The 19,379-nt window shown below is 49.4% G+C and overlaps 1 protein-coding gene across 2 annotated transcripts in view; it reads left to right on the forward strand.

The window, feature by feature from the left end:
- Positions 1 to 19,379, forward strand: part of FBXO9 (F-box protein 9) — a 373,518-nt gene that overhangs the window by 284,155 nt on the left and 69,984 nt on the right. The window lies entirely within an intron of this gene.

Genomic DNA, 19,379 nt, shown 5'->3' on the forward strand with positions numbered 1-19,379 from the left:
CTAATAGCCGCATCACGGGAGTGGCGGAAACCACCCAGACTGGCAAAATGGAACTCTATGTAGAGAAACTGCTGAAGATTTTGCTCGGGGAGGAGGCCTTTTCCCCCATGTTTATCGTGGAACGGGCGCACCGCACGTTGGGCCCACAACCACAGCCGGGCGCGCCCCCTCGCCCCATCATCGCGAAGCTTCTCAATTACCGTGATAGGGACACTGCCTTGCGCCTGGCGAGAGACAAAGGCAAGCTACAACATGAGGGCATGGACATCTCCCTTTACCCGGATTTCACGGCTAAAGTCCAGGAGGAACGGAGACAGTTTGCGCCGTACAAAAAACAACTGCATATGCTGGGCCTGGACTACGCGATGCTGTACCCCGCCAAACTCCGCATCAACAAAGGGGGGCATTCCCACTTTTTCACAGATCCTAGAGACCTTCAGAAGTCCCTGAAGGAATGGACCCGGGAGCGCAAGGAGGCACAGAAGAACCATGAGGACGACACTGGTTCAGTCTCGCACATGGATGAGCAGGACTAGATGGGTACTAGTGGAGCATGTGACTCTCCTCAACGCGGAGAGGACACTATTCCTCAAATGGAGGAGCTGAACCACCCCCTTGGGGGGCGGTAAGTCTGGGTTGCACTATGACTGTCAGTCGGGTGGGCCCTCGCCTGGGGCAGGCAGCTGGCCTGGACTCATTCTATGGCGATTATTGAAGCGGGGGGAGGACATCTCTGCGTGGGGGTATGCCCAGGCCAGCGTTCAACGGTTGGGAGGTTGGTGGGGTTGGGGAGCACATAGGTGTGATTTACTATGGACACTGAATACATAGCGGGGGCAGGCCGGAGAGTCGAACTAGATATATGCGGTAGAACAGTAGGTGGTGCTGTTCCTTACAGGCGTGCTCTGCCCCGGTGCCTTTGGCTGTGTGACTCCTTGGGGAGTCGATTTTCAACACGTACTACACCTTGCTATTTTTGGGTTGATGGGGGTTGATTTTGGGGCCTGTCTGACCTGGTTGGGGGTGGTCGGCTGTGGGTGGGTGGGGAAGCGGGTGGTTGGGTTGGGGGGGGGGGGCTACTGACGGGGGTTCTTGTTTCAATGGTTTTGGGGAGTTCGAAATGGCTTTGAGTGGAATGCTATGTGGAAATGTACCCAAATTGAAGTGCCAGCTGACTAAAGCGGGGAAATGTGTACTGCTACGTTTTGTTCATTATCCAGTGCTGCTAGTGGTTGCTCTCGACCTAGGGAGCGACGCTATCGCCATCCCTGGTGATACGATGGTTCAAATGTCCTTGCTATGTCGAATGCCGCTCTGAATGATCCCACACATACCCCACACACTCTGAAAATGCTGACCTGGAACGTGCGGGGCCTGAACGATTACCGCAAGTTGAGGAGGGTCCTTAGTTACCTACACCGACATCATGTTGATCTGGCCCTCCTGCAAGAAACCCATTTGCCCATCAACAGTAGGATGTTACAGTCTCGTGGGTTGGCGGGACATACTGTGGCGGCTGGCTTCACGACACATTCCCGGGGGGTACTAACCTGGGTCAGCCCTTCCTCACAACTGAAATTGATCCCGGTACTGGCAGATACGGAGGGTCGATATGTCCTAGCTAGATGTGTGGGTAAGGGACTTGACCTGCTGATCGTTAATGTTTACGGCCCCAATTATGATAACCCTGGCTTCTATGCTGCCCTGTCCACACACTGTAGGTCTCACGCACAGCCTGGGATGTTATGGGGAGGTGATTTTAATTTTGTCTTAAACCCTGAGAGGGACCGCTCCTCTGGCCCTGCTCGTCGGCCGGTGGCCTCCGCCGCCTACATGAAAGCTGAACTGATCAAACTTGACCTGGTTGATGTCTGGAGGGATAAACACCCCTCGAAAGGTGGCTTCACACACTATTCGGCATACCATAACATCCACACCAGAATAGATTATTGGTTGGCGACTCCTCCTGTCCTGAGCAGTATTGGCACCTGCGAGGTTCTCCCGCTCACCCTCTCGGACCACTCCCCAATTCTGCTGCATCTTTCCACTGCTAGGAAGGGTATTCCGGCCTTTACCTGGAGGTTCCCCCCCTTCGCCCTGTTGGATGATGTCTTTCGGGGCGAACTGGCGGAAGACATTGAGAAGTTTTTTGCTACAAATTTGGGCTCTGTTGATAATTTTTTCACGGTCTGGGAGACATTCAAGGTTTTTATTAGAGGCATGGCTATGTCAAAACACTCCAGTATGTTGCGCACCATTAGACGGGAGTTAACAGCGTTAGAAGCTAAGCTGGCGGACCTGGAGAGCCGGAAACTTCAGGACCCTGGCCCTGACATTGGTTTGGTGCTCACCCCTTTACTGTCGGAGTATCAGTCACTGGCAGACAGGGAGATTCTCTACATGGGAAAATACGCTACGGCCCGGGTCTACGGGGAGGGAGATAGGCCGGGCGCCCTTCTGGCTCGTATGGTTAGGGGCTCTCGGAGACCTCTAGTGATAGGCGAATTGAGCTCCCCAGAGGGTGACGTGGTCACTGATGAGGAGCAAATTCTTGCGACTTTCAGACGCTATTACGCCGAACTTTACCAGTCCAAAACACAGGGCGTTGAGGAAGAAATGGACGATTATCTGGACCATATCGCCATGCTTTTCCTGCGGAATTCAGACAGGGAATTTTTGATGGCCCCCTTTCAGGAGGACGAAATTTTGGAGGCCCTCGCCGGCATGAGAGCGGGTAGTGCACCGGGTTCCGACGGGCTCACGGTGGGCTTCTATAAAGTCTACAAAGACATCCTGCTCCCACACCTGATCACCCTCTATGACGCGATCTGTGAGGACGGTGAGATGCCCCTCACTATGCGCGAGGCGTTGCTGGTCACCATTCTGAAGCCGGGGAAACCTCCGGACCTCTGCAGTTCATATAGGCCTCTTAGTCTGCTAAACGTGGACGCCTAGATATACGCCAAAGTACTGGCCAATCGGCTGGCTCTCTTGGTCCCAGAGCTGGTTGCGCCCGAACAGTCTGGATTCGTTCCATGCAGAAATCTAACATACAACATACGCACGGTACTGGGAACGATGCAACATGTCCGACAGAAGAACAGGGCACTAGCGATATTCCTGGACATGGAGAAGGCATTCGATTCTGTCGAATGGCCATTTATGATTAGAGTGCTTCGGAAGCTGGGCCTGGGCGAACCGTTTCTGCAGAGGATTGGTGCACTGTACCACCGTCCGTCAGCCAGACTGAAACTGGGAGACAGGGTGTCGGAACCGATCCATATTGGCAGGGGAACTAGGCAGGGCTGCCCCCTCTCGCCTCTACTTTATGCGCTGGTGGCGGAACCCCTGGCTTGCGCTATTAGGGAGTACCACAGTCTGAAGGGGATAAGCTCTCCCACCTACAAAATTGGGATATCGACGTACGCTGATGACACCTTGCTATACGTCCGAAACCCGGAGTCGAATTTGTCCGCAGTTCTCCGGGAGGTGGTCCGCTTCGGCTCGCTCTCAGGTTTACGGGTGAATTGGGATAAATCTATCGCTTTCCCTCTCACTCCAGTGACACATCCCTTCGACATGGAGTACCCCCTAAAGTGGTCCACAGACTCGGTCAGGTACTTGGGTATTCGACTGCACACCGACCCGGAGATCCTAGTCCGGGATAACTACGGCGTGGCCTTCAATAAATTAGTCGATGATGTAGACACTTGGTGTAAACTCCCGCTATCCCTCCTAGGCAGGATCGCCATCATGAAAATGATCGTGCTGCCCCGGTTTCTGTTTCTTTTCACAAATATTCCAGTGGTGCTATCGAAGGCCTTTTTTAGACAGCTCACACAAGTCCTAATCCGACTGGCCTGGGGCGGCAAGCAACCCAGGATACAGTGGGCGACACTAATTCTCCCCTGCGAGATGGGGGGTCTGGGTCCCCCGGACTTGGAACGCTACTACCGAGTAGCGCAAGCTGCTCATCTGCACTCATGGGTCCACGGCGACGCAGGTACGCCGCATTTAATCCTAGAAAAACTGTTTGCAGACCCGCTCCCCTTGCCTGCCACGATCTGCCTCCCGGTAGATCGCTCTGTCGGACGAATGGATTCTCTTAAGGCGACCAACCACGCATGGCATGCCCTGGCGCGTGCCCGCGACTGTACTATGTTGTATTCCCCACTGATGCCGATAGAATGGGCGCTCTGGCTGGACCCCTTGGGAGAGAAAGGCGTCGTTGAGGCCCTTCGCTCTCTCAGAATCGCGAAGATGGAGGATCTGTTTACAGAGGGCACATTAAAAACTTGGGATCAGCTCACCCCCGCGACATCGCGCCCCTCATTACTCCAGAAATTCCAGTTTCACAGGCTGCGCTCGGCGTTCCGGGAGGTACTGGGCTCGGCTATGGAGGAGCCTGAGGAGGTCCCTGAACTGACCTATATCATTAAAACTAAAACACCTGCTAAATTAATCTCGCATGTCAACAGGTTGGGAGTGGCGCATCAGCGCCTGCTACACTCTAAAGCTAGAGCGGCATGGCAGGAAGATCTGCAGACGCCCGTCGACGACAACATGTGGCGATACTGCTGTTCCAGTACGCGTAAAATCTCCCTCAATGGCAGGCACAGGTTGGTGCATTTCAAGTTCCTTCAGCGGGTGTATTACACTCCCGAACTGTTACATCGATATGGCCTCCGGCCCTCGGCGGAGTGTGAGCGTTGCCGAACGCCGGTTGCCGACTTTTTCCACAAGCCGGGCCGAAGACGGCTGAAATGCCAGAAACCGGTCCCCGGTAGCTTGTTTCCTTTCTGGTGAAGAATTGGCTTGGTAGTTTAGTCTGCCCTGTTCCCATGATGCACTGGGCCAGGGACAGACTGATTTGCATATAGCCAGGTTCTGAGCTGGGATGGGGCAGTGAGATAAATAACGGTGATGGATCAAGCCCTGATCTTTGGACTGGGTAAGAGTGGTCTGCTCAATTCAGACACTCTGTTCATCACCACCCCCTTTTCTGAATCGATTTTGGCCACTATAGGTGTGGCAGGGTATACTCAGACATGAGTCCCTTTCTCACTGCTCCATCAGGATTCAAGCAAGCCGGGCCGAAGACGGCTGAAATGCCAGAAACCGGTCCCCGGTAGCTTGTTTCCTTTCTGGTGAAGAATTGGCTTGGTAGTTTAGTCTGCCCTGTTCCCATGATGCACTGGGCCAGGGACAGACTGATTTGCATATAGCCAGGTTCTGAGCTGGGATGGGGCAGTGAGATAAATAACGGTGATGGATCAAGCCCTGATCTTTGGACTGGGTAAGAGTGGTCTGCTCAATTCAGACACTCTGTTCATCACCACCCCCTTTTCTGAATCGATTTTGGCCACTATAGGTGTGGCAGGGTATACTCAGACATGAGTCCCTTTCTCACTGCTCCATCAGGATTCAAGCAAGCCGGGCCGAAGACGGCTGAAATGCCAGAAACCGGTCCCCGGTAGCTTGTTTCCTTTCTGGTGAAGAATTGGCTTGGTAGTTTAGTCTGCCCTGTTCCCATGATGCACTGGGCCAGGGACAGACTGATTTGCATATAGCCAGGTTCTGAGCTGGGATGGGGCAGTGAGATAAATAACGGTGATGGATCAAGCCCTGATCTTTGGACTGGGTAAGAGTGGTCTGCTCAATTCAGACACTCTGTTCATCACCACCCCCTTTTCTGAATCGATTTTGGCCACTATAGGTGTGGCAGGGTATACTCAGACATGAGTCCCTTTCTCACTGCTCCATCAGGATTCAAGCAAGCCGGGCCGAAGACGGCTGAAATGCCAGAAACCGGTCCCCGGTAGCTTGTTTCCTTTCTGGTGAAGAATTGGCTTGGTAGTTTAGTCTGCCCTGTTCCCATGATGCACTGGGCCAGGGACAGACTGATTTGCATATAGCCAGGTTCTGAGCTGGGATGGGGCAGTGAGATAAATAACGGTGATGGATCAAGCCCTGATCTTTGGACTGGGTAAGAGTGGTCTGCTCAATTCAGACACTCTGTTCATCACCACCCCCTTTTCTGAATCGACTTTTTCCACATGGCATGGCTCTGCCCTGGGGTACAAGCTTTTTGGGGGGAAGTATTCACTGAGCTTGATCAGATATTGGGGGAGACACTGCCTCGAGCTCCGAAACTGGCACTACTAGGTTACTCTAAGCCACTCCCCCCATCTTTACGTCGACTGGCCGATATGGCGCTGCTGATAGCCAGGAGAGTGGTGGCGGCTTGTTGGATGCGAGGGCCTCTCCCCACCAAGAAAAGGTGGGCGAGGGATTTACAGTACTGCTGTACTCAAACCGAGCTGTACAGTGAATTGCTCCGCCTAGGAGCAGACCGAAAAACTTTTGGGACCTCTACAAGGAATATTTACAGAAGGGAGAGGAAGGCGGTTCAGACACTTCAGAGGTGGTGGACCTTCAGGACCAGGTATCGGAGTAGGGAGTTGGGCAACCACGGGTTTCTTCCCTCGGGGTGAGGAGAGGTGCGGGCGGTGGGGTGAGATAGGGTTGACTTGAAGTTCGGGGTCTCATAGGGGGCGTGATGGGAAGGCTATTGGAGGGGACTGACATACTGGGGTTGGGGATAGGATAGGGCACACAACAGACACACCAAGCTTTATCCACGATTCGGAGTATGTAGAAATTCCACAGACACACTCACAGGAGGGAGGGGGGAGTTGGGATGGGAGTTTGGGTAGTTTTCTTTGACCTTTTCCTCAACATAAGACCTTGCTAACAAGTTTTCATCAGGGGATAGCCAGCTGTCGCACTGCACCTCACGCTACCTCCAGGGGGGTATCACTATCGGTTATACTGGACTGGTGCCACTTCATCTCGCCGCCAGCCCCCGGGATGCCGGCTACTATGGCTGTGTACATCTTTTGGCTACAACGTTATTGTGATATGTAGTTATCATGCAATGTAAGTCTGTAAGTGCTTAAATGACGACAATGGCTTTGCTGTTAATAAAGGTCTTTTCAAAAAAAAAAACGAAACATCGAGATGTCTGTCCCTCAAGTAACAACGACAGTCATTTTTGAAACTTTACACAAGAAAGCCATCTCCCGTCCTCTGCTGCCTTTAGTCCCGGGGATTATGGATCCTGTCAAGGAGGTTTTCCTACTCCAGCAGCAATCAGAGCGGTACCAGCCCGCATTCAGAATAAGTACAAACCGGCGGCTTCTGACCCGGTGTTTGTAAAATCTGACCCTCCAGCAGACTCTGTGATTGTGGCGGCGGCAAGGAAGACACATGCTGTTGCTGGTTCCTCTTCAGTCCCGCCAGATAAGGACAGCAAAACTCAAGACTCCTGGGGTTGAAAGGTTTGCAACTCAGCTGCTTCCACACTTAAGGTTGCTAGTGCAGCTGCGCTTCTGGGCCGATATGACAGAGCCTTATGGGACTCGATGGAAGATTCAAAGCCAAGCTGCCAAAAGAAGACCAGCAGGACTTTGAAGAGACTGTTACAGAGGGGTGTCTGGTGGCGAATTCCTATTCCCATGGAGTTTGCGCCAGAAGATCGGCCTGGTTGCGCCTTACAGGTCTGAAACCGGATGCTCCGCATCGGATTCTAAATCTTCCCTTTTCGGGTTCCGCTCTCTTCCGAGAACATGCGGACGAAGAGATGACCCGAATGAAGACTGAGTTGGATACGGTGAAGGCGGTGGGCTTGGAGAAGAAAAAAGAATTCAAGCGCCGCTTCAAGACCAACAGGGGGAGAGGGGCTCAACAGAGGGTTCAAACCCCTCAGTGGTCCCAGAATAAAACTCAAGGGAAACCCCAGTTTCGAGGCAAGCCCAGCAGAGGTAGAGGAGGTCACCAACAGTCCTCCAACACCACAAGAGGGGGAAAAGCCTGAACAGAGGCTTCCTCTGGCGCCGTTGCCCACTCCAGTGTGAGGAAGTGCTTCGCAACACCTGACAGAGTGGGTCAGCATCACAAGAGATCAGTGGGTGCTGAATATATTGCGCAATGGATACAGGATACGTTTCCGTGCTCTTCCGAAGAGCATCCCTCCAAAGAGTTCTTGCCCTCACCAGCTAACATTGCTACGACGAGAGGTGCAAATCCTACTGCAAAAAAGAGCGATAGAGGAGGTTCCTCCCGCTCTAAGAGGAAAGGGTGTTTACTCCAGATATTTCCTTGTCCCCAAAAAAGATCAGGAGGACAAGTTCAGACCAATACTCGACCTACGACTATTAAACAAAGTCATCGTCAAAGAAAAGTTCCGCATGTTAGCACTTCACCAAATATGTCCACATCTTCAAGCCGGAGATTGGATGTGTTTGGTGGATCTACAAGATGCGTACTTTCACATCCCGATTGCACAACAACATCGCAAGTACCTGAGGTTTGTCGTAGGGAACAAGCACTACCAGTACAAGGTGTTACCCTTCGGTCTCAAGTCTGCACCACGGGTCTTCACCAAATGCATGGCAGTGGTGGCGGCTTTTCTTCACAAGAAGGGTCTCTTCATTTACCCATACCTGGACGACTGGCTCCTAAAAGGTCCATCTCCGGTACAAGTAACGCACGATCTGCAACTGTGCCTGCACCAGCTACACAGACTCGGCCTCCATGTGAACCTGGAGAAGTCAGTCCAGCGGCCTACACAGTCCATCCACTACCTAGGCTCCGTTCTGGACACAAGCTTGGGAAAAGCGTTTCCTTCGGAGGAGAAACTTTTTTCCATGAGTCAGAAATGTGGGATTCTGCTAGAGTCTCGGCTTCCAACAGCCCGACAAGTAGCATCTCTACTGGGGTCCATGGCGTCCTGCATTTTTCTCATCCCAAACGCCAGGCTGAGAATGCGTCCTCTACAACAGGCTCTGGAGGATCAGTGGGACCAAGCGACAGGGCGCTGGGAAGATCGAATCACTCTTTCCCAGGCGACGAAAGAGGCCATCAGATGGTGGACTCGGAGAAAGAATGTGATGGTGGGGGTGCCTTTTCACCAACCCGTTCCTTCCCAGTCTATAGTGACGGATGCCTCCCTGCAAGGCTGGGGAGCACACATGGGTCCGCTTCAGATTCAAAGCCAGTGGTCTGCGCAGGAGCAGACATACCACATCAACATGCTGGAACTCAGAGCGGTATTCCTGGCTCTCAAAGCTTTCCTACCAGCGATCAAATCCAACTCAGTCCTAGTTCAGACGGACAATACGACCACCATGTTTTATCTGAACAAACAAGGAGGCACAAGATCTCGCCCACTATCTCGAGAGGCTCAGGCAATCTGGCATTGGCTTCTCTCTCGAGGTCTCCCAGTAGTGGCAGTGCACCTTCCAGGCGAGTTGAACATCAAAGCAGATGCACTCAGCAGAAACTTCGAAGATCAGCCAGATTGGGTGCTAAACGACAAAGTAGTAGAAGAGCTTTTTTGTTGCTGGGGTCGTCCATCCATAGACTTGTTTGCAGACGACGAAAACACCAAATGCCACGCCTTCGCGTCCAGGTTCCACTGGCCAGGAACGCAGGGAAATGCTCTACTGTTGGATTGGGCAGGGATGTTCGCATACGCGTTTCCTCCCCTAGCGCTGATTCCGAGAGTAGTGTCCAAGCTCCTCAGATCGAACATGGAAATGATCCTGATTGCTCCGGATTGGCCTCGGCAGTGGTGGTATCCGGACCTTCTACATCTGTCTGTGTGTCCACACAAACGGCTCCCTTGCAGGCCGGACCTGTTGAGCAAGATGAACGGGAGGATAATGCATCCCAACCTCCCATCATTGAACATAACAGCATGGCTCCTGAGGTCCTGCAATATGGACATTTGAACTTGCCTCCCGAATGCATGAACATTTTAAAGGAGGCTAAGAGACCTTCCACAAGAGCGTCCTATGCATTCAAGTGGAAAAGATTTTACTTGTGGTGTAGAGATCATCACTTGGATCCGACTAAGGGACAGGAGGATGTCATCTTACCATGCCTCCTTTCCCTCGCAACTGCTGGTTTAAAGTACACTTCAATTAGAGTGCATTTGTCAGCTATTGTAGCATACAGAAAATCACCTGATCAGATGTCTTTCTTTCAGGTTCCAGTGGTTAAGGACTTCCTCCAGGAGTTGAAGAAAGTGTATCCCCCTGTGCGAAATCCTTCTCCTCCATGGGAATTAAACCTAGTTCTATCCAGGTTAATGTCACCTCCTTTCGAGCCCATCCACAAGGCTTCCTTACAACATCTCTCTTGGAAGGCAGCTTTTTTGGTGGCGATTACCTCTGCGCGCAGAGTAAGTGAGATACAAGTGCTCTGTGCGAAGGAACCATATACTATTTTCCACCACAACAGAGTAGTCCTAAGGGCTCACCCATCTTTCTTGCCTAAGGTCATCTCTGATTTTCTTATAAATCAGTCTATTTCCCTCCCTTCTTTTTTCCCAAATCCTACGACCCCAGCCGAGCGGTCACTTCACTCCTTAGATCTTAAGAGAGTGCTTAAGTTTTATTTGGAAAAGACTAAAGGGATTAGGAAAACGGACCAGCTGTTTGTGAACTATGGCTCAATGAGAACAGGTTTTCCAGCGGCCAAGAGGTCCATCTCCAGATGGATTGTCTCTTGCATTAAGTTGGCCTATGAGCTAGCAGGCAAACCTTTGTTGATGTCTCCAAAAGCGCATTCCACTAGAGGGAAGGCCGCTACAGTAGCTTTCTTGCATGGCATTCCAATGTCGGAAATATGCAAGGCTGCAACCTGGAAATCAGTTCATACCTTTACGAGGCATTACTGCCTCGAATCTGATTCCAGGGCCGATACTCAAGTAGGGCAAGCCTCCTTGAGGAATCTGTTTGGGTAGTCTATAGTCTACTCAGACTTATTGATGAGATTACTGTCTTATCATTCCTTTGCCCGCAGGGATGAGGAGAGGCTCGCTACTCTATTCTAATGCTTATGACTATTGATGAGGATCCCCTGGAAGAGAAGGATTAGTTACTTACCTGTAATCCTAGTTCTCTTCCAGGGGTATCCTCATCAAAGTCATAAGCAACCCTCCCGCCTCCCCGGGCAAAGGATACTCTTTAATAAGGAGATATTGTTAACCTATTTGTTATTGGGTTTGTTTTCAGTCTCCGAAAAGAACTGACCTAACTGTCACCCCTGGGGCATGATGGGATACAGGGGGTCATGAGTGCCTTAAAGGCAGGTGTCAGTTTATTGCTATTCAGCTACAGGTTAGCTTTTCAGTCTTTTTAGACTGTGTGTTTGCAATGCAGCCTGGGAGCTTCCTATGCTTCCAGTGAGTTATGAGAATTTCTACTGCTTTCTGAGCATTAAAACAATTTCTAAACAATCTTTGGTGTTGTTTCTCATGTTTCTAATGCTTATTATACATGTATGGTGGAAATTCTTCACAGCATATTTCAGCTCTAATGTGATTTGGCTGCTATTGCTTGTTTTTATATATATATATTATTTATATATATATATATGTATATATATATATGTGGGGCACATATAATATAGTGTTTCCGGGGTCCGGCGCATGGGCGGGAATATTCTAATGCTTATGACTTTGATGAGGATACCCCTGGAAGAGAACTAGGATTACAGGTAAGTAACTAATCCATGACTACAACCGGCATTTCCCGCCTTCTCCGCAGGGTACGCCTATGCCTCATGTGCCTGCGACTGCGGCGGCTCCTGTCCATGTTCCGCCACCTTTGCCACCAATGCCTTCACCACAGGTCCAGACGTCAGTGAAGATCCACACTACTGTGTACCCCGTTGATGATGATGTCGCTCCCGAACGGGAAGATGGTGAGGTCCATGATGATGCTGATGACGCCGCCACCCACATGGCTGAGTGGGACGACTACCAAATCCAGACGCCTCCCCCGGTAGAGCCCGGGGATTCGCCTCCGGTGGACATTGCGAGTTTACATAAGCTGATGGATAGAGAGGCCCAACGTTTAAAATTGCCTAGAGTCCAGAGGGAGGAGGATTGTTTCCTCTATGATTTTAAAAATCAGCCATTCAAACAAGTCCACACTATACTCATCATAGACTTTATATGGGCTGAAGGGGTGAAGCTCATGCAAACACCAAATTCACTGCCGGCTCAACTGCCTCGCCTTGAGAAAAAATATACGGCGCCCGTAGGATCTCCAGTGTGCCTTGTCACTCATCCAAAGCCCGACTCAGTGGTCACTCAAGCAGCATAACGTCGTTCCCGTAATCCGGCATCGCCAATTTCAGCTCCTCCAGATAGGGAGGGTCAGCGCCTAGACGCTATTGGACGCAAGTTCTCCTCGATGGCTTTCACTACGGTGAGGGCGGCTAATGCTTTAGCCATCTTAGGCCGCTATGACCGCCAGATGTGGTCGGACTTGTCTGCTCTGGTGAACCTCATCCCTGACGCTTACAAGGCTGAAGCTAATCCTGCAGGACGGAGAGAGGACGTCAGAGGAAATCATTGATTGTGCAGTTGACATTGTGTGTACTGGCTTTCGTCAGCTTGCTAGTGCAGAGGTCTTACGACGGCAGGTCTGGTTACGGTCCACCTCTTTCCGCCAAGAAGTTCAATCCAAGATCCTGGGTATGCCATACTACGGTGAGTCGCTTTTTGGAGCGCACATAAACAAGGCTTTGCAGGCCATTAAAAAGGACACTGACACTGCTCGCTCATTGGGGACTTTACAGTTTTGGAAGCAGCCATTTTGTGGGTGCTCGCGGACGCGGCACCTCCTCAACTTTTCGTGGAGGAAACTCTCAATACCGCTCCTACCTTCAAGGTAACCAATGTTACTCTTCCAACCAGCAGCAGTCCTCCCGACAGCAGTCGTCAAAATCCTACAGGGGTAAATCCTCATATAGAGGATCCACTCCCAAATATCAATGACTTTGGTACTCCCCCCAGCGTTGGAGGTCGAATCTCTCTGCTCTTTTCTCAGTGGTCCTCCATCACCTCGGACCGCTGGGTTCTGGACATTGTCAAAAAGGGCCATGCTCTTGAGTTCATCAAGATTCCTCCTCCTACTCCACTGTCTGGCCCGCCTCCTCCCCACCTCAAGGAGGTTTTCCATCAAGTTCGTCTTTTAATTCAGAAAGGTGCCATCGAAGTGGTTCCCAAGTCTCAGAGAGGAAAGGGTTTCTATTCCCGTTTTTTCCTAATACTCAAGAAAACGGGAGATTGGCGACCAATTCCGGATTTGCGAGCGCTCAACAGGTACCTCAAGAGCCAATCCTTCCGCATGCTTACACTGGTAGAGATCCTGCGTCTGCTCTCCATGGGCGACTTCATGATCACCATCGACCTACAGGATGCCTACGTCCATGTTCCAATTCTTCAAAAGCATCGGAAGTACTTGTGCTTCCGAATGGGACGGAGAGACTTCCAGTTCAAGGTGTTGCCTTTCGGCCTCTGATCCACCAGTATTGCCTATAGTAGTGGCTTACCTGCGTCTCCGAGGCGTCCAAATCTTTCCATATCTGGACGACTGCTTCCTCAAGTCACAGTCTCGCAAACAGCTGCTTCAACACACCCGTCTTCGTCAGGAAGTGTTTCGATCTCTCGGCCTAACCATCAATGTCGAAAAGTCTCAGGTCGAACCGGCTCAAAGCAGGAATTTTCTGGGAGCAACATTGGACACAGTGCTTTCAAAGGCATTCGTGTCCCAAGAACGTCAACAAAAGATCCTTCGCTTGGTGTCTCTGATTCGAGCAAGACTGTCCGTTTCTTTCCGGATCTTGAAGTCGTTTCTGGGGATGGCATCGTCTTGTATTGCACTGATCCCAAATTGCAGACTTTGGACTCGCCCCATTCAGGAGGAATTGGACGTACAGTGGCATCAGGTCCCCGGTTCTTTCAACGACATTTTGAGTGTCATCGCTCGCATGAGATCCGCTCTATATGGTAGGCGCAACCGTCCAACCTTGCGACAGGAACTTCTTTCCTCTCCACCACTCCAGAACTCACGCTCACAACAGACGCCTCATTAGAAGACTGGGGCGCTCACCTTCAAGGCCTTTCCATCAAGGGCAAATGATCTCCGCTTCATTGTTCCTGGCACATCAACAGGCTGGAGCTGATGGCAATTTTTCTGGCGCTCAAGTCGTTCCTTCCTGTGATTCAAAGGGAATCAGTGCTCATTCAGACGGACAATACCACCAGTATGCACTATGTCAACAAGCAGGGCGGAACCAGGTCTCCCCTCTTGTCTCGGCTGGCTCAGTCGATCTGGGATTGGGCAATCCGTCATCAAGTTTCCCTGACGGCTGTGCATCTGCCAGGCGTCTCCAACATCCTAGCGGATTCCCTCAGCAGGTCCACGTCATCGACCCACGAGTGGGAGTTACATCAACCGACTCTCGACCTCGTTTTTCAACGATGCGGTCGTCCGTCTCTGTGCAACGCCGGAGAACCGGAAATGCCCATCTTACGCAAGTTGGCATCCCCACCACGGGTCGTGCGGGAATGCCCTTTTGATGAATTGGTGCGATCTATTCGCCTACGCTTTTCCTCTGATCCAGTTGGTGCCTCGTGTGCTGTGGAAGATGCGGAGGCAGCCCTGCCACAGTCTCCTGATCGCTCCCAGATAGCCCCGTCAGGCGTGGTTGTCGGAGTTGCTCCTTCTGTACCAGTGCGAGCCCATCCTCCTGCATCCTCGACCGGACCTCCTGACGATGGACAAAGGTCAGATTTGCCATCCGAACCCCTCCTCTCTACAATTGTCGGCCTGGAACCTGAGCACCTTGAATTTGCGCATTTAAATATCTCGCCGGAATGCCGAGACATTCTCGCTCAGGCCAGAGCTCCGTCTACCATTAAGACTTACAAGCTCAAATGAAAGATGTTCTGCCATTGGTGTGTGGCTACGAATATCCATCCTATCCATTCCACTCTGGAGCAGCTACTTCCGTTCTTTCTGGACCTGGCTCAATCCGGGCTTTCCCATGCTACTTTGAGAGTTTTCTTGGCGGCAATCTCTCGTTTCCGGTAGGATGGCTCCTCCTCTCTCTGCTCTTCCAGAGTTGTTGTTCAGATTTTCAAAGGACTGTTCCAGAAGTTCCCACCTCTTCGGCGTCCTCCTCCCACTTGGCATCTCAATGTCGTCTTAGCCCAACTAATGAATGCGCCATTCGAGCCTATCCTTAGGGCGGACCTAAAGTTTCTGACCTGGAAGGTAGCCCTTCTCCTTGCTCTGACATCATCTTGTCGCGTGAGTGATCTTCACGCTTTCACTGTTAAACCTCCTTTTCTTCAATTCAAACCTGACTGTGTGGTGCTTCGCACCAACTCAACTTTTCTGCCTAAGGTGCCTACGGATTTCCATTAAACGAGCCTGTTTCCTTAAAGGCTTTCTTTGCCGATCCTCCATTTCCGGCAGAGCAACGATTGCACTCTTTGGACATCAAACGATGCCTTAAATTTTACATCAGCAGAACAGCCCCTTTTCGCAGGTCCGATCAACTGTTCATTGCCCATGGACGAATGCGTAAAGGGCGCCCTGTTACCAAGCCAACTATTGCACGTTGGATTTCTTCAGCCATTGTCTTCTGCCACCAGCAGGCCGGCAAGCCTCTACGATCTACAGTGAGGGTTCATTGCACCAGGGCGATGTCATCCTCTACCGCCCTGTTTGCTGGTGTGCCGCTTCATCAGATCTGCCGAGCAGCCACGTGGTCCAGCAGGCACACATTCACAAAGCACTACTGCTTGGATGCCATCAACGAGGCGGATACAGCAGTGGGACAGGCTGTCCTTCGTCATCTTTTTAACTAAGGTGAGCCTCTGTCTTCCCTCCTCCGCTATGGTTTTTTATGATTGCTATCAGAACTAACATGACTGTATTATTACTGTCTCTTTGGTTTTCTCCATGCTGTTGCATAGCAATCGGACCTCTTCGGATGTTACTGCTCTCTATTCTATTCAAGCATGTGAATCTATGAAAGACACCCTAATACTGGAGAGGAACAATTGTTACTTACCTGTAAACAGGTGGTTCTTCAGTATTGGTGTCTTTTATAGATTCACATGCGACCCACTCTCCTCCCCTCAGAGGCTCGCATCTCCTCATCAACTCTTTTATCGCTCTTGTGCTACGAAAATCTGAGGGTCTGAGCTCTGAGGAGAAGTTTCTGGAAGGGTGCTGGCACCTGATTGGCTGTAGTTTGGACTAACATAATGACAGGAATATGTTACAAGTGTTTTTTCTCTCTCTTGTATTCCTATGTAGGAATGGGTTTGTGAGCCTTTATTATGTATTTACTACTATTATTTCATGTTATGTATTACATACTTATGTTATTGGTATGTTATTGCTATTTTATTTACCATGGGACTCCCACTTCGACAACGGGGAATATTCAAGCATGTGAATCTATGAAAGAGACCAATACTGGAGAACCAACTGTTTACAGCTAAGTAACGATTGTTTGTAATACTGCCAGTAGTCTGGTCGGGATGGGCAATCCCACAACATATGCTTAAAATCCACATGTATGTATGCACAGCGTGGGCACTGCTGTTCACCACTACCCAGCATTAAGTTAAGTCTGTGTGGAGTGAGGTGGGTCTAATGGAGGATAATAAATTGGGTGTATTTAAAGCTGGCGTTTATACTTATCTTCTGGAGAGATCTCTGTCCCTTTTTCCAGTCTGCTTCAGACAAATTGTGTTTTACTAGTGACTCCCATTTCTGTAGTTGGATTGATAGAGGGTTTTCCGCCATCTCCCTCACCTAACTATTTTATGAGGTGCCTCGCCAATCCTGATGAGATCACGGCCTGTAAAAGTGCACATGTTTTTGGTTCTTGAATACCACCGCCCCATAAACACTGAAACGATTTCTGCAGCCCATGATAATTAAAAAATTTCCCAGCAAGCAGCTCCCTTAATGGGGCCATCCTACTTAATGCATAACATCCCCTTTTATCACTCTGGTCGCTCTTTGCAGATGTATTTCTCAACGGTTTTTGAAGGGTGTGCCTGTCACTTAGGGATAGAAAATGTACACTCTTTGTTCCAAAGTTATGTACGCGTCTGCCAGAATTTGTTCATCGGGGCGCCCTTTGCTATCATTTTGAAAGCAGCAATAAAATCTTTCCCCAGTTGTGTGTGTTGTTTAAGCTTGAGTTGGTTACATACAAAATAAATGTATATGATATAATTTACTTTTGCATTGACTCCTGAAATAGGGTGGCCTTCTATTTCCTCTGCTGGTCTAATCATTCCCATTGGCATATGTCGCCCTTTCCTGTGCTCTCACCGGTGTCTGACTGCCATTTTGGCTGATTGTGTGGACACCATCTACAAAGATCAGCATCCACAATGTAACTTAGAACTATTGAGATTCTGTCAATCACATTATAGGATATATGGTGCTTTTGTCCGTCTGCCCTTCCAGCAGTGCTGAGATTTGCCGTTAGTTCCTGTAAAAGCAGTTCCATCAGCTGGTCAAACTGGGCAAGGTTCATTTTTGCTCAGTGAACCCAACTGTGCATCAAATTTCCTCTAGCTCTAGACCCTACTTCTCATTAGTGTTTTCATGAACCAAGAGATCTGTGCAAAGTAATATCACCAAAATCCAGAAAGTGTAATTGCACGCCAAATAAGTATTCTTTTTTATGCCTCGGATTTAGGAAGAGCACACTACTGCTCGTGTTCAGCAATCTAACTAGATGTATTGCTGCAAGGTCTGAGTCGTCAGCGCAATATGAGTTTCAATCCTGACAGCAGTGAGGATGGCAGGACCCCATCCTGTTAGAGCCAAGAGGAATGCTATGCCTTCGCATTCAGATAGGGGTTAAAAACTCACAAGCATCAACTGGTCAAGTTGAGTCTCCTGGCATAATCCTGGATTCGCATGTTCACCCCTAATGAGGAATATAACCATGGTATTTATTAACAATGTTGATCTAAAGAGCTGTATGAGTTAGATGCCTTGTTTTGTTCTGAGCTGTGTACATGGATGTTAGACGAACTGCTACAGTACAGATCCTAGCACCCAAGAGTTTGGAGACCAAAATGCTGACGTATATCCTATAGAATGTGTCTGTCATTTTTTTCCCATTTCCTAAGTCTTTAAAGTGACAAGGCCTTTAATTGAATTTTCAGCTGCGGAGACCATTTTGGCAGCATATCTTAGGATATCTTAAGCCATGATTGCAGTGCGCTTATAGGCATCTGTATTGCTATTGTTCTGGTCTTGTCGGACAGTGGAATACTCTGATATACCTGTTTATGAAATTGTATGAATTTCACATTAATTTCTTTGATTGTTGAGTAGAATATCCTCATTTGAATTAATAGCAAATATTTCACCTTCTCTTACTGTCCATCATCCACACAAGCTCTACGTGGTCCTGTGAGGAATAAGTAATTTCAGACCCCCCTTCAGTTCTGTGAGGTACAGATTATGGTTACCCACCCACATCCAGCTAGCCACAGAGCAGTCTGCCAGCATTCCAGTGGAAGTCAGAATTGCCGCCATTGGGGGTGGGGAATATGTTCATATGTTATTTCCCTGGTCCAGCAGATGTCACAAGCATCAGTATGTAGCGAATGTCTTCCTCTCCATTTGCTTTAACAGCTCTAAATGATAGTTTGAGAAATGTGGTTTCAACCAAGGCACTGTCTGAGGTGAATGTGCCTACAGCATCACTATTTCTGTCTCTGATCATGTACAAGGAAACATCCGTGTTTTATTTCCAGTGTTTATCCTCCTGTCATTCAAGCAATAACTAGGCATCCAAGGCTCAAATTGATTTAACTTAACACTCCCACATGTTGACTATGTACATTGTACAACCTTTACACGTATGCCATCAGCTAAACCAACACCCGGCAATTTCCACAGCGTGCATTATCCGAGATCAATCGATTTGAGAGAATATTTTTTCCCTGCCAACATACACACTGCTACTTCCAGCCACTTCTTTTAAATCGCTTAAGGTTACAGTACAGGAGAGTAGGTTGAGTGGTGCCTCAGCCCCCTATGACTGCAACCCAGTTCATAAACCATCAAGTGAAGATTAGGATTGTTGTAGAGTGAGCTGTCTGTCTGATGATGTGTACTAGTTACTGTAAGTTAAAGTTGCATGGGGGAGCTCTGCAGTGATGGTGTCCATCACAAAACCACCTTTCCTAATGTTGCAGATTGTCCTTCCACTCAAGAAATGCCCTTACTCAATGTCACTTTTGACTTATGCTTCACTTTGTGTGTTGCCACGAGAAATAGTCACATGCATAGCGTAATTGATATTGCTAAAGTGTTAAATCTTCTACAGTTAAATATATCCATAACTGGAATAAAAGTTGAAAGAAAAGTATATGCTACGTTAAATATTTCTGTTTAAACACTTTACCAGGATTTATGTTTGATTGTAATATGTGTTTATACTTACTAAGTGTTATTTTCAGAGTT

This window comes from Lissotriton vulgaris, chromosome 6 (assembly GCF_964263255.1).
Source record: "Lissotriton vulgaris chromosome 6, aLisVul1.2, whole genome shotgun sequence".
Taxonomy (NCBI): Eukaryota; Metazoa; Chordata; class Amphibia; order Caudata; family Salamandridae; genus Lissotriton; species Lissotriton vulgaris.